This window comes from Megalops cyprinoides, chromosome 1 (genome assembly GCF_013368585.1).
Source record: "Megalops cyprinoides isolate fMegCyp1 chromosome 1, fMegCyp1.pri, whole genome shotgun sequence".
NCBI lineage: Eukaryota > Metazoa > Chordata > Actinopteri > Elopiformes > Megalopidae > Megalops > Megalops cyprinoides.
In genome coordinates, this window is record NC_050583.1 from 21,419,536 (window position 1) to 21,432,055 (window position 12,520).

Consider the following 12,520-nt stretch of genomic DNA (forward strand, 5'->3'; position numbering starts at 1 on the left):
CTATCTAAGTGTATGTTTGTCATTTTGATCCAGGGTAGATAGTTCTACTCAGACTCCAGTTGCTCTCCTAAGCATTCAGGGTTTGAAACAATCAAAAAAGTTACTTGGATTTGAATGCAGGATTACATAGGTATTATTGTATTATTAGAATTTAAACATATATGGCACTTTTGAAATTGGTATGACATAAAGAGCATGATGTAGCAAGAAGAAATTATGTTTCTGTGCAAAGTTAGAGTTTACTTGACAAAAAAATTCCCTGAACAACAGTAAAAGTAGCAATGAAGTGAATTTCACCATAGAGGTTAAGATGAGGCTGTTGAATTTAACAAGGAGACACCACACTGTCAAGTATTAAAAAGCCTGCAAAGATGCCAGCCGTGGACCAAATTATCAATGAAATATTAATGCAAGACACTTGTAAAAATGTATGATTACTTGGCACATCCATCACTTTTTCGCTACTTGAAGGGCAATTTTATGATCACAACAGATGGACACTACAGGTTATGTACGGCGAGTAATTTTTCGGGAGCTCCAAGTGAAATATGTCAGCAGTATAATTTCACTTACATCCAGTGATGTAAAATGCAACAGTTTCTATTAAGTCTAATTCAATGATATGTTAATTGGTCATTTTGTTACATTTAATTTTATATTCTCTTTGTTGCTATATACATTTTCTTACACGTTTTCCAAACCATTTAAACAGCTGGATTTGCTGTGGAGAATTTAAGGTAAAGTTCTCTGATCAATAAACAGCAGTGTGCTACCTGGGTCTGAAACCCACAACCTTCAGGTGCAAATTCCAGCCCTTCAGTCATTGCAGCACATGCTGTCGTGCTGATACATGTTGGGACAAATTTTCAGGAATGACAGTGCTGCACTGACATTTTCATTGACATAATTTACTGCATTACAATAGACCTGAGAGGTAGACTACCTTTCCATGAGTTGTCTCATAAACTTTGAATCAAACCAATCTCTAACTCAGATGTTTTAACAAGTGTGAGGCAAGTCAATTGCATGCATCAAGATTGTTGAAATATTAACACTACTTGTTATACCTGTGACATTGTTGTCCATTCACTCCTCTCTAAATTCCAGGATCAACACACAGAATAAAGCATCATTTTTTTATTTGCTGAGCTATTGGATATGACTTGACAGTGGTTTCTATTACACAGTGGGTATTTTTGAGCATATATCAATATGTAAAATAATAAAAAGCACCAAAGTGTGGGTAATTAGAAAGTGGCCAACATAAAGGCAATTGTGTGTTATATGCAAAAAGAAAAGGAGCTCATGCTGGTACATTATGTTGGTTAATTGTTTCACTCATTTAAAATCTTAAACACAACATTGCTGAACTGCCTGACTGGCCAATGTGCAATACACTTTCCTCACTGTTTCCATCCCTAATTCTGCTTTTAAGACTTTCGTATGCTGAATATTGCACTTTCACTGGTGCCATCCATTTGCACATGTGCTCTTGAACTGCACAAGCCTTAGCCTCATGCACTCAGACCACAACAATCTAAATCTGTTGCACAGCCTTTGTTGCAGTAAAGCATTGTTAGTATACCTAACATGTCTCTAAATTATAAATAGCTCACCATATTGGTAAAGCAAATATGGTTGCATAATACACAGTGCTACATCTCTCCAGGATCTTATGCACAGTATACATAATGTTACAGTAGAGCATGTATGGATACTCCATGCTAAATACTACATGGGGGTAGAAACATGAGTCTGCCCAACAGCTACACTTCTAAACTGTTACTTTCCATCAACTAATTAAAGAGAGCTTTTTTTAAATGCTGCTGGTCTTGACACAGACAGAAAAGACACCACTGTGATGTGGCCAGTGCACATCTTGTTCATCTATCCAATGAAAATGAATATGTAAATGACAGTTTATGAGAATTTATGTAATCCTGCTCAAAATGCCAGGAAACAGAGCTCCATGCATTGTGTTTCAGCAGCAGTGCTGGCCATTATTTTGTGAGTGCACAGCAAAGTTTATTTTATTCATGATCATTTTCCTGTAATGTCATTTAAAATGATTCATTATCTCTCTGCAATCAATAATAAACAAGATAGATTCATTTTTGCTAGATAATTGTTTAACACTCTCCATCTGCTTGAAGATGCACACAGCCAAGTGATACATCTTAACAGTACTGCCTTGGTCATGTCCTTTTATGCATCAAAGAACAATAAGGAAAGCAAATCAGAAAAAGGAGTGTTTTAAGTGTTATAGCCATTGTTGGCAAATTGAATATGGACATTTTTTGGCAAATGGCCACCAAACCTCCAAAAGCTGAATACACCTTTAGCATCACTAAACACTGATTTCTTCTTTAGCATCACAGTGAAGTTTAATGAATATGCCCCATAGGATTTGTACATACTTAATGCAATTACGCCAGTATTACAAACTTGCACCTGATTAATTCTACTAAAAAACGGCTTTACCAACATTGTTTTAATGTCTGATTAATTCAATTAAACGTAACATGTGCAGCAGGCTTTTGAGTCCAAATTACAACCCCGGCTTATATTTTGACATGAAAGAGGTGACATTTGTATGTAATTAAAATAAACCACACATCGGCCGCTACTTGTGTATTGGAATTGTCATCAACATTCATCAAAACGCTCTCGCCGCACATGATACGCACCTCTAATTGTGAAATATTAAGCAGGGCATGAACAGCTGTGATTGAGCTGTAATTAATCAATCTGATCACTGACAAATGACGTGCGCCTAAAGCGGGGCTCTCTCAGATGAGTTTTTTTTTTTTTTTTTTTTGGCGGTGCCGGGGCCATACCGGACGGGACGCGGTAGAGGGCAGAGTAATGAGAGGGCGCGCTCCGCTTGTGAACGGCGTGCTGATTTTCCCGTGAACAGAGACAAGGCGCACCCAGCACATCCCCTGAATACAAATGCAGCCAGGAGTCTACACGCCGGCTGGCACGGCGAGGAACGGGCGGGAGCGAGTGACACCGAACACAGCCTGCAATCACCAGTTCCGGTTTCCCGAGGCCGTCAGACGCAGGCAGCTCGGGCTCACGGGGCACGCACATGTACGCTGCCACACGCTACAAACACACTTACACGTTCCGGTCCGTTTTTTCCCCCGCCTTTCATTTATGTATAGAATAAATCACTGAAAAGATTATGTGAATTTACTGCCACATCTTTTGCCAGTGAAATTTACTACTTCTTTCCTGTGACCTTGGTTCATTTTCTTCAGTTGCAATCCATCCTCCTTCAGTGCGCGTTTGTCTTTCATTGTGGTTTGCTCTCTCTCTCTCTCTGTCTCTCTGTCTCTCTCTCTCTCTCTCTCTCTCTCTCTCTCTCTCTCTCTCTCTCACTCACTCCTTGTCTGTTTGTCTCTCTCTGTAAGATACAGATGAAAAGCTGGAGTCCCTGGATGGGCCAGGCATGGGGGCTGAAGTCTTTGACTTTTCATCAAGCTGATCAGGTCTGAGTGGCAGTAAACGTGTGACGGAGCTGACAAAGCATCCGCTAACCCTGAGCTGCTGTGCCGGGGGTCATTTCAGATTGAAGCATGCGTGTCAAACAGACGCTGTTTTAATTGCATTCAAAATACACCCTGTAACTTTTGAAGCCAGACGGAAAACATTCCCACCATTGCGTTACTGCTAGCGTGAGGATGTTTGTTAGTTAGACCGGAGGGGAATGTTTCAGCGTTGCCCTGTGGCAATGTTCCTCTTTGAGCCTCTGTTCGTGAGTCCCAATACATGTACATTCAACATCACTAGTACAGGTTTTTTTTCTGTTGTATATCTGTGCACAATGCAATAAACCCTCCTGTCAAACTTTGAAAGTGCATGTGTTCCGTCAGTAAGATTCAAATGTTTCCCTTTTTTCGAACTGAGGGAGGAATTTAATTCTGAGCTTCAACATGAATCAATATCACAAGACTGACATAGCCTTTAGGCACCATCAGGGAGAATTCTGAATTTGCTCACAGCTTTGCACACAGAATAACAGAAGGACCTTTTTCTCTGCAACAGTTAAAAAAGAAAAACACTCTCAATGAATTTTGATCGCATCACAAAAGTGTGGTTATTTTAAGCTTTCATTAATCTTCTCTGCACACTTCTCTCCTTTGTTATGACTCACTGGGTGGAGCCGGCTGGCCAGGTGATGTGATCCTTCAGGTTTTCTTTCCTGCCAATACACGTGAACCCCCCTTCCAAACACACACACACACACACACACACACACACACACACACACAGCGGAAATAAAGTAAAATCCCCAAAATACGGTACAATAGCATTTGCGCAATTGGTGCTCCTAGGGTACTCTGTCACATTGCTTCCATCCATTGGGAACGCTGAGCTCAGGGAAAATCTCGGCCAACTTTGTGGGGGGATTAAAACAGCATCTGTTTAGAAATCTCTGTGTGATTGCTGACTTTATTTATTCCCTAGTATTCCCCACCCAGGGCTCTGCTGGCCCATGTGAGCCTTAACCCTTTGCATTTCAGACCAACAGTCTCCAAGAGGCAAGGCAAAAAGCCAGGGACCGGCACCATCATCTAAGAGTGACCTCTATAGCTCAAGCCTCACCCATGAGGGGCAATGACTGAAAATAGGAAGGAAGGAGGCAGCTTCATTTTCTCCTAGGGTCGGATAGGCTGTGCGTCTTGCTGTGTGATGGACCAGTTCTTGGAAATGGGAGCCAGCAAGCTGGGATCAATGCATCTGCTTCCCTGTCTCCCTGAGCCATGCCACCAACGAGCAGGACGTCACACACTTTAACTCTTTCAAGCCCGTGCCACAACAACTCTTCATGTTTCATAAAATAATTGACATTTTTTCTGCTTTGTGAATTTTCTGCTTGTCTACCCTGAACCCATCACAGCAAAAGCACTGAAGTCATTTTGGAACAAAAGTGCATATGACTCACCTATAAGCTACTCAGAACAGCGTGTATTTAAATGCTAAGCTGGCGGACCATTTTGTTGCACTGCCTGGAGCTAAAAGGTATATGAAAAAGGAGATCAGACGTGAACTGCTGGCATGCCTGTGAGGACTGGTGGATGGAAAATAAACAACAGGATAAGGAGGAAGGGTCCTGTCCATCAGACTGGCCCCAGTGGGGCACAAACATTTCCCCTAGCCTCTCCAGGCCAGCAATGAATGACAGGCGTAGCTCCTGCCAAACTTCCATCATGGTCCACGTAAATGACCCCATCACTGGCTCAGATGGGGCTGGTGCTCCGTTTCCTGTTTTCCTGCTCATTTTTTTCCCTTTCACTTTTTAACCTTCCCTGAAGCCAGGCAGACTATTCCTATATCAGAGGACTAAATGGTGATTATGATCTGTAATTAATGATGAGAGGGGGACGCAGGGTGGGGTCTCTCTCTGCATTTTAGCACATCTGGCCCTCTTCCTCTTTTACTCTCCCAAGATGGGAGCTAAACAGGCTGTTTTTTTTTCTCTAAATGCTTCTGTGTGAAGATGTTATAAAGCATCAAGACAATGTGTGTAAGTGTTTTAAGTTCCTCATATTAGAGTGCAGTCATCCAACATGGTCTAAATTGTTCATGAGTTGCTTCAAAATATTACGTACACATGCATGCAAATGTGTGCATGCATGCTCACATGCTCTCCGTCCCTCTGTCTCTCTCTTTCTCTCTCTCTCCCACACACACACACACACACACACACACACACACACAAAATGCTATCTGTAATAGTCAACTGATCAAAAAAAATCTTTTCTTTCCTAATCCGGTATGACAATACAACCTAAAATGAAAACTTTCATTCAGATCCTATTTTTGTTGCTGAGGTCAAAAGATCTGCACGCTCTTTGATCCCTGACAGCAAGGTTTGTGCAATTCACCTGAAAATTCATCTGTTTGCTCTTCCCTGTACACATCACCTATCTGGCTGAAGGCCCTGTTCCTAAAACGTCATTTTACTCAGAAGCAAAAAACACTGTGTGGATCAGACACACGCAGCGTATCACACCTGCTAAACAGCTGTACATTGGATTTACACCACCAGCTATTAATGCATAGTACTTAGTGCCAGATTGACGGTCTTAATAATTATAGCACCAATGCAATATACATTCCATGAGACACAATACAGGGGACCTCAGTGATTTAGCAAAAGACCAATTCCCCTCTGGCCCACAGAAAAAAACAGTAAACTGAACTGTTCACAGTGGGCGCACCTGTTTGACCATAGGGAAGGGCTGGATATAGAGAGAGTGTAGCTAATTCATTACCTGCGTTGGCAATCCGCATCCAGCCCTGGCTCCCGGCGACTCATTCTTTGTCCGTTCGTGGCTTCAAGAGTACCTTCCTTTTCTTCTTTTTTCCTCTCTCTCTTCTTTCTCTCCTCTCAGCACTTGTTAGAGTCTATTTCAGTATCGACTGTGGACCCTGCTGCGATGGTGGCATGCTTTCTAGCACTTTGGCAGAAGGTCACATTATCTCTTTGGGGGGGGTGTGTGTGTGTGGGGGGGGGGGGGGGTATTTGTTGAAGTGAATGGGCTGAGAGACAGAGAGAGGGACAGACAGATGATGAGAGAGAGTGCGAGGATAGCGGATGCCAGAAAACACAGGAGGAAAAGGAGACACGCAAAAACAAGCCGTCCACAAATTTCCTACGCCTGTCAGCCTCGAGAAACTGCTGGAGAATTAAAGTTGCGAAATCCGCCTGGGAAAGGTGTGAGTGCGGGTGGGGAGCTGAGCTGAGCTGTGACAAGCAGTCAGCGTGTGTGTGTTTAACGGGAGCAGGAGAGAGAGGGAGAACGAGTGTATGTGTGTGTGTGTGTGTGTGTGTGTGTATGCGTATGTGTGTGTATGCGACTGTGAGTGTGTGAGACACTGTGTACTGGAATGCTGCTCCTTGCAAGGTCTAGACCAGCCCTTCACCTCCAATCAGCTGCCTAATCTGTAACCCTCTGCCGCCTGTTACTTCACACATGCCCGCTGCTCAAGCCCCGAAGGAAAGATACAGAAAGTAAGGGAAAGTGAGCAAAGTCAGGACAGCCGGTGCAGAAACAGAGGAACAAACAAGAGGATGTATAAACCAAGCATAGGAGACTAAAGGAAGTTCTTGGATTGTGCTCAATGGTCAAGACTCCCAACCCTCCATCTTCTCCCTGTCCTGCTCTGTGATGTAGATAGACCCGTACTCCATTTGTTTGTTTTCTTCGTATATTTTTATTCTGTTTTTTATTTTTTTCATTTGTTTCCCTACTCCTTTTTTTTGTTCAATATTCAAAATGTCTGCTGGGTACAGTCCGCCTCCGGCCCTCCAGGTCCCCTGGCTCCCATTCGGCGAGAGTGAAGCTGATGCCCTTCCATTAAAAAGGTGCGCCGTCCCAGATGCACGGGACTGGCAGTGCAGGCAGACAGATGGTCCTGGCAGTGGAGAACAGCAGGCCAGTTCATAAAGTTGCAGGTTGTCTTGTTGGAGGTTGTTGCACGGTTTCCTGGATTTTTCTGGGGAGTTTTTTTTTTTTTTGCTGTCCCCTCTCTCCCCTCCTACACACCTCCTCCCTGTTTTGTTTTCACTTCCTTTTTTTATTCTGTCGAGTTGTAATCCCGAGTCCCACACTCCATGTCATAGGAAGGGCTTGTGAGCCCTAATCATTATGTTGTAAGGATTTATCCTGCAACTCTCTCTCTCCCTCTCCTCTACTCTCTCGCTCTCTCTCTCTTTTTCATTCTCTCCCTGCAACCCCTCCCCTCTGTCTCCCCGCTCCCTCCCTCCCTCCCTCTCTCTCCCTCTCTCTCTCTCTCTCTCTCTCTCTCTCACTCTCGCCTGTCCGCTCTCTGAGCTTTCCTCTAAAGGTTCCTGGCCACATCTCTCCCTCTGGTTTCCGCTCTCTACCTCTGGCACCCTGCGCCTCTATTCCTGTCTGTTTTCCCCCAGCAGGTGCTCACACATCAACAGGTCTGACTGAGAGATCTTTCCCAGGAGAAGCTCCATCTCCCTGGCTGGATCCTGTTCTTCCTGTCATTTTCTGTCTCTCCTGTCTCTCTCACTTTCCCTTTTCGTTCTGTCTCTGTCTCGTACTCTGGCATTCACTGCCCTCTGCCTGCCTGTTACCTGACACCCTCTAATGTCTCAGGGTCCACAGAAAGCTGTGGCGGAGATTGCAGATGTTCTTTTAAGGAATTAACAACAAGAATGTATTTCACAAAAATACCAAAGAAATTACAGAAGCATTTCACCTTGCTACGCTGACCAGGTGATCTACATAATATAAAATCTACAAGTAAACTTTACAGGTTCAGCTTGATCATTGATAGTGAATACTCCAATATTCATGAGATTCTTATGGCTGATATGTTTTAGTTTTTTAGTATAAGAATTTTTTACAGGTCTCAGCAACAGCAACTCTGCCAGAAATTGTCAGGGAATTGTCAGTATGTGAACAGGCACTGTCACTGTGATAAGAAAGTTATTTTTCTTAGCTAGGAAAAATGTTCAAATGATTCTCAACTTTTAATATTGAGCAATCTTTGCATATTTTTCTACACACAGCTGATTAGAAGGGAGAAATGAGGTGTATTTTAAATTTAACATGGTCCGACTCAAATTTGAGTGCTCATTCCGGTCTTGTTATGCTCACATCAATAGCCACTGTAGACCTAAATTTATATTAAATCAGATGCCTTCACACCCTGGATTCCACTCAGTATCCAGGATTGTAGCTAATATTTGTCATTTCAAAATACTTTTCCTTTTATCTATTTTCTCATTCTTCACTAAGATTTGGACAGATATTTTACATGCTTAAAGATCCAGTGCTGGTCTTAGTCGCTTAAGCGCCATTTCAAAGGAAAGCTATAATTGTTTTACTTGCTTTATTCTTCATAGTGCCTTTTTAACATTTCTATAAATATGATTGTACTATTTTCAAAATAGAACAGGGGATAAGACAATCTCCTAGAGCACACAGTGAAGTGTAGACAGGTGTTTGAGGGCTAATATTTAGATCTGACTCACTGGAAGTGATTAAGCTGCTTTGCAAACAGTTCTGGAATGAGGGCCAAGTTGCATTGTGGTAATGAATACTGAAATACCTGAATTTGGTCCATCTCCAGATGTCTCACTGTGTAGACTGCGTGCAGGGGATTGGGAGGAAATTGTTAGGAGTTTAGTGTATAAGTGTAACTCACAACTGTCTAAAGACGACAACAATGTGCGCTCCTCAAGGGATCTTTATTCTAGTCTAATTCCCCATGGGTTCTGTTTTTTCAGTCTACTGTTGGTTTTGCATTCTTCAAAAAAAGAGAAAAAAAGAAAAATACAAATAAATACCTCACTCTGATTTGTGTCTGTCAGTACTCTTTCCTTTCGTGTTCTCCATGTTCAGACTGCGATTTCTATGCAAAGGGACACATTCATTGAGTAAAACAGGCAACAGTATTATTGAATCAGATTTTTAAATCTGTTTTGGAAACTGTATTGAATCATCCCCTTCCATTCCCAGAAAAGCATGATATGAAGTAGCAAATGTGTCACAAATGTGGTGCATCTCCAATTGCTGTACTGTGATAGTAAGGCTTAGTTCCTACTTAAAATATCCTCATTCAAGTTCAGTGTCTGCAGTCCTTTGGCTGACATCATGGGCAGGTGTGAGATCTGTAGCCTATTTCCAAGAGGAGGTACAGCTGTGATGTGGTTTGAGGTCAAACGTGACTGTTCATGCCCTACTGTTTTTAAAGCCCACAAGCTATTTCCACAATGGAGGAAGGGTTTCTGGAGGCATTGATGGCATCCTCTTTTACTTCATTAAAAGACCATAACAATGCTACAAAAATGTAGAAATATCAAGGGTGTCAGCAAGATTTCAGGGAAACATGGAGAAAATTATGACAGACTTGTTAAGATGAAAATGTTCTCTACAGAATCCTCTTTGTGGCCCTCACAACAGCAAGACATTGATTTTGAAGATCTGAAAACCTGCAAATGCTTTGTCTTCCCCTAAAGGATGAAATTGATTGACCAGTCAGCTATATAGAGCTTTGTTAGCAATTAATATTTAACAATTACAAAGATTAATGCAAAAATGAAAAAAATAGTAATTACTGAATTCCAGGCAAGAGAAACATATCTGAACATTTGTAAAACTGAATGCTAATCAATACATTGGTGTAGTCTCCAAAATTTCTCTCACCACATCCACATTGGATCAACTCCACAAGCTTTAGAAGTTAATTTTGTCGAATCTACAAACTGCTGATAATGTGAAATTGCTGCAAGTTACACCTTTGCAGGAGGCATAGATAAGTAGGCCAGTGCAAATGAAAGTGCTGTTCTAGGTGAAATAGCATTGACAGATAGGCATACATCATAGAGATGCTCCGTGATCAAATTTTTCTTTTTCATCTTCAACAGAATGTGGATGAAAATGGAATTCAAAAGCACCTGAACAATACTTGGTCATTAGCACTAGGAGTGCAGCCCCTTGGACTGGTGTCAAGTCAATGAAGCTCACTTAACAAGGCTAAAAACTTGTGCAGGGTAACCTTCCTATTTGCAGAGCATCTGTGCTTACTGGTCATGCCTACTCCAAAATAGTTGAAGAGCTCATAAATAAAAATCAGTTGCTAAATATTTTAATATTCATGTTGAAAGCTAAGCAGTTTTTTATTGTTTTGCTTTTTATTTATTTAAACTTCAGCTGCAGTTGACTGATATTGGACTTTTTGCTATATCAGTTGTTTGCATTTAGAAGCAACGTGGTATAACTTTTTAAAAACAAATACAATGGAACATTTCAAGGAACTAATGAGGTGGCAACAATGAGTAAATGCAAACAATATTTCATTTTTTTCGTCCTTCGTTCACTTTGGTTATGCATTTTATTATCTGTTAAATATAGAAATGCTTTTCAGATACACCTAGCAAGCAGCATAGCAAAAGCTGGTGTTAAGTACATTTAGTACTTTACTGAATTTCACTAACTGGACTGACTCTCTCATTAACTTTTAATCAGTAATTACATTCTTATACTGCCTGACCTCTCGTTGTTGTCAAATGGCATACTACACCATCATATGTGTGAGTCTGCGTATGTGTGTGCACATGAGTGTCGGAAAGCAGCCTGACGTCTCCTTCCATTTGACTTCATTTCGAATGCGTTGATATTGCCACCCACCAAATTACACTGAAAGCGGTTCAGTGTGATCCAGCCCACAGCACTGCTCCCATCACCTGTCCCTCCTGTCATCGCCATTAACCCTGTCCCCACATTAACTCACACTCCCCGGCTCAATACAGCCATCGCAAAGCAATTAGCAAGTCAACATCAAGAGAGTTCGAAATGAAAGTTGTTATTGACCCATTCCCCCAACCTATCAATTATGTAAAAGCCCTTCTTTAGCACCTAGATCTTATTATTAGTCAATTGACTCACTTTGGTCAACCTTGAAAATTGAACGGGAAAACAGCAAACTAAAAATATGCAGCAGAAGTACATTAAATGCAATTATATTTTCTGTAGAATACCTGGATCATTTATACAATAGCTTTTCAACAAAAAGCTATTCATGTTCTTGTTATTACTCTGTCAGAGCTGTCTTGAAATCTATATAAGTGTTCTATGTGATTTTTCTCTCCTTCACAGGGTTTCAGAAGATTAGCAAAAATGACACCATTTTAGCCATAGTTTACAGATTTTTTTGGTCCTAATCAGCATCTTATAGTGTTGATGTAACAAAATCAATAAGTAGTCAATAAAGCAAACAGATGGATCTAAGGCAGCAGATAATTACATGTAAAGGTGTCAGGGGGTACTCTAATTGATGCGGTGGGGTGTCAGACATCTGCTACAGGTCTGCAAACACCATTTCTCTTTGTGACATGGTAAACAGTTCTGAGCTGAGCACTCACTTCTGTGGCATTAGACCATCGCACATGTTTGACTGTTAAATATGTACCTTTTGCATCCACCTCCACCCATGAGGCATGAAGAAAAAAATCCTCCATTTGAAATACTTCTGAAACGACCACCTCTTTCCTCCTTGACCCGACCTCTGTCCTTGGGCTCTATAAACTACTGCAAAGGGAGTTGCGGTCTGCACAGATTTGCAAACTTGCAATCCGTGCACTGCACAGTCATAACTCCAGATTGGTCTCCACAGCTCCCGGTCTTCCATGTTGAGCCTCGCCCTATTTACCATCCATTTCTCCCCTTGGTGAATGATGACGAGGGAGGACAAAGTGCGAACCAAAACATCTCTGTCACATAGTCCCCATACCTCCGCCAACACTCTTATTCCACCCATCATCTATGCATCAACATCACCTAAGCGGGGTTGCTGTTCACTGTGCGTGTGACTTTTATTCACGGCAGACTGTACATGGGTCACCAGCAAGAGCGAGACGCCATTGATTACGGACACGTCTCTGACTGAGGAGACAGCAGAGCTGGTCGGCCTGTAGGTTCCCACAGCTCACATCAGGGGTGAATGCGCATTAAGGGGACTGGCGATCAAT

The 12,520-nt window shown here is 41.9% G+C and overlaps 1 protein-coding gene across 1 annotated transcript in view; it reads right to left on the reverse strand.

The window, feature by feature from the left end:
- grin2cb (glutamate receptor, ionotropic, N-methyl D-aspartate 2Cb) overlaps positions 1–6,434 on the reverse strand; it is a 58,973-nt gene extending 52,539 nt beyond the window's left edge. The window contains exon 1 of the mRNA XM_036531270.1: positions 6,285–6,434. The gene's annotated coding sequence lies outside the window, so the exon portion shown is untranslated. The remainder of the gene's footprint in view (positions 1–6,284) is intronic.
- Between the last annotated feature and the right edge of the window lie 6,086 nt (positions 6,435–12,520).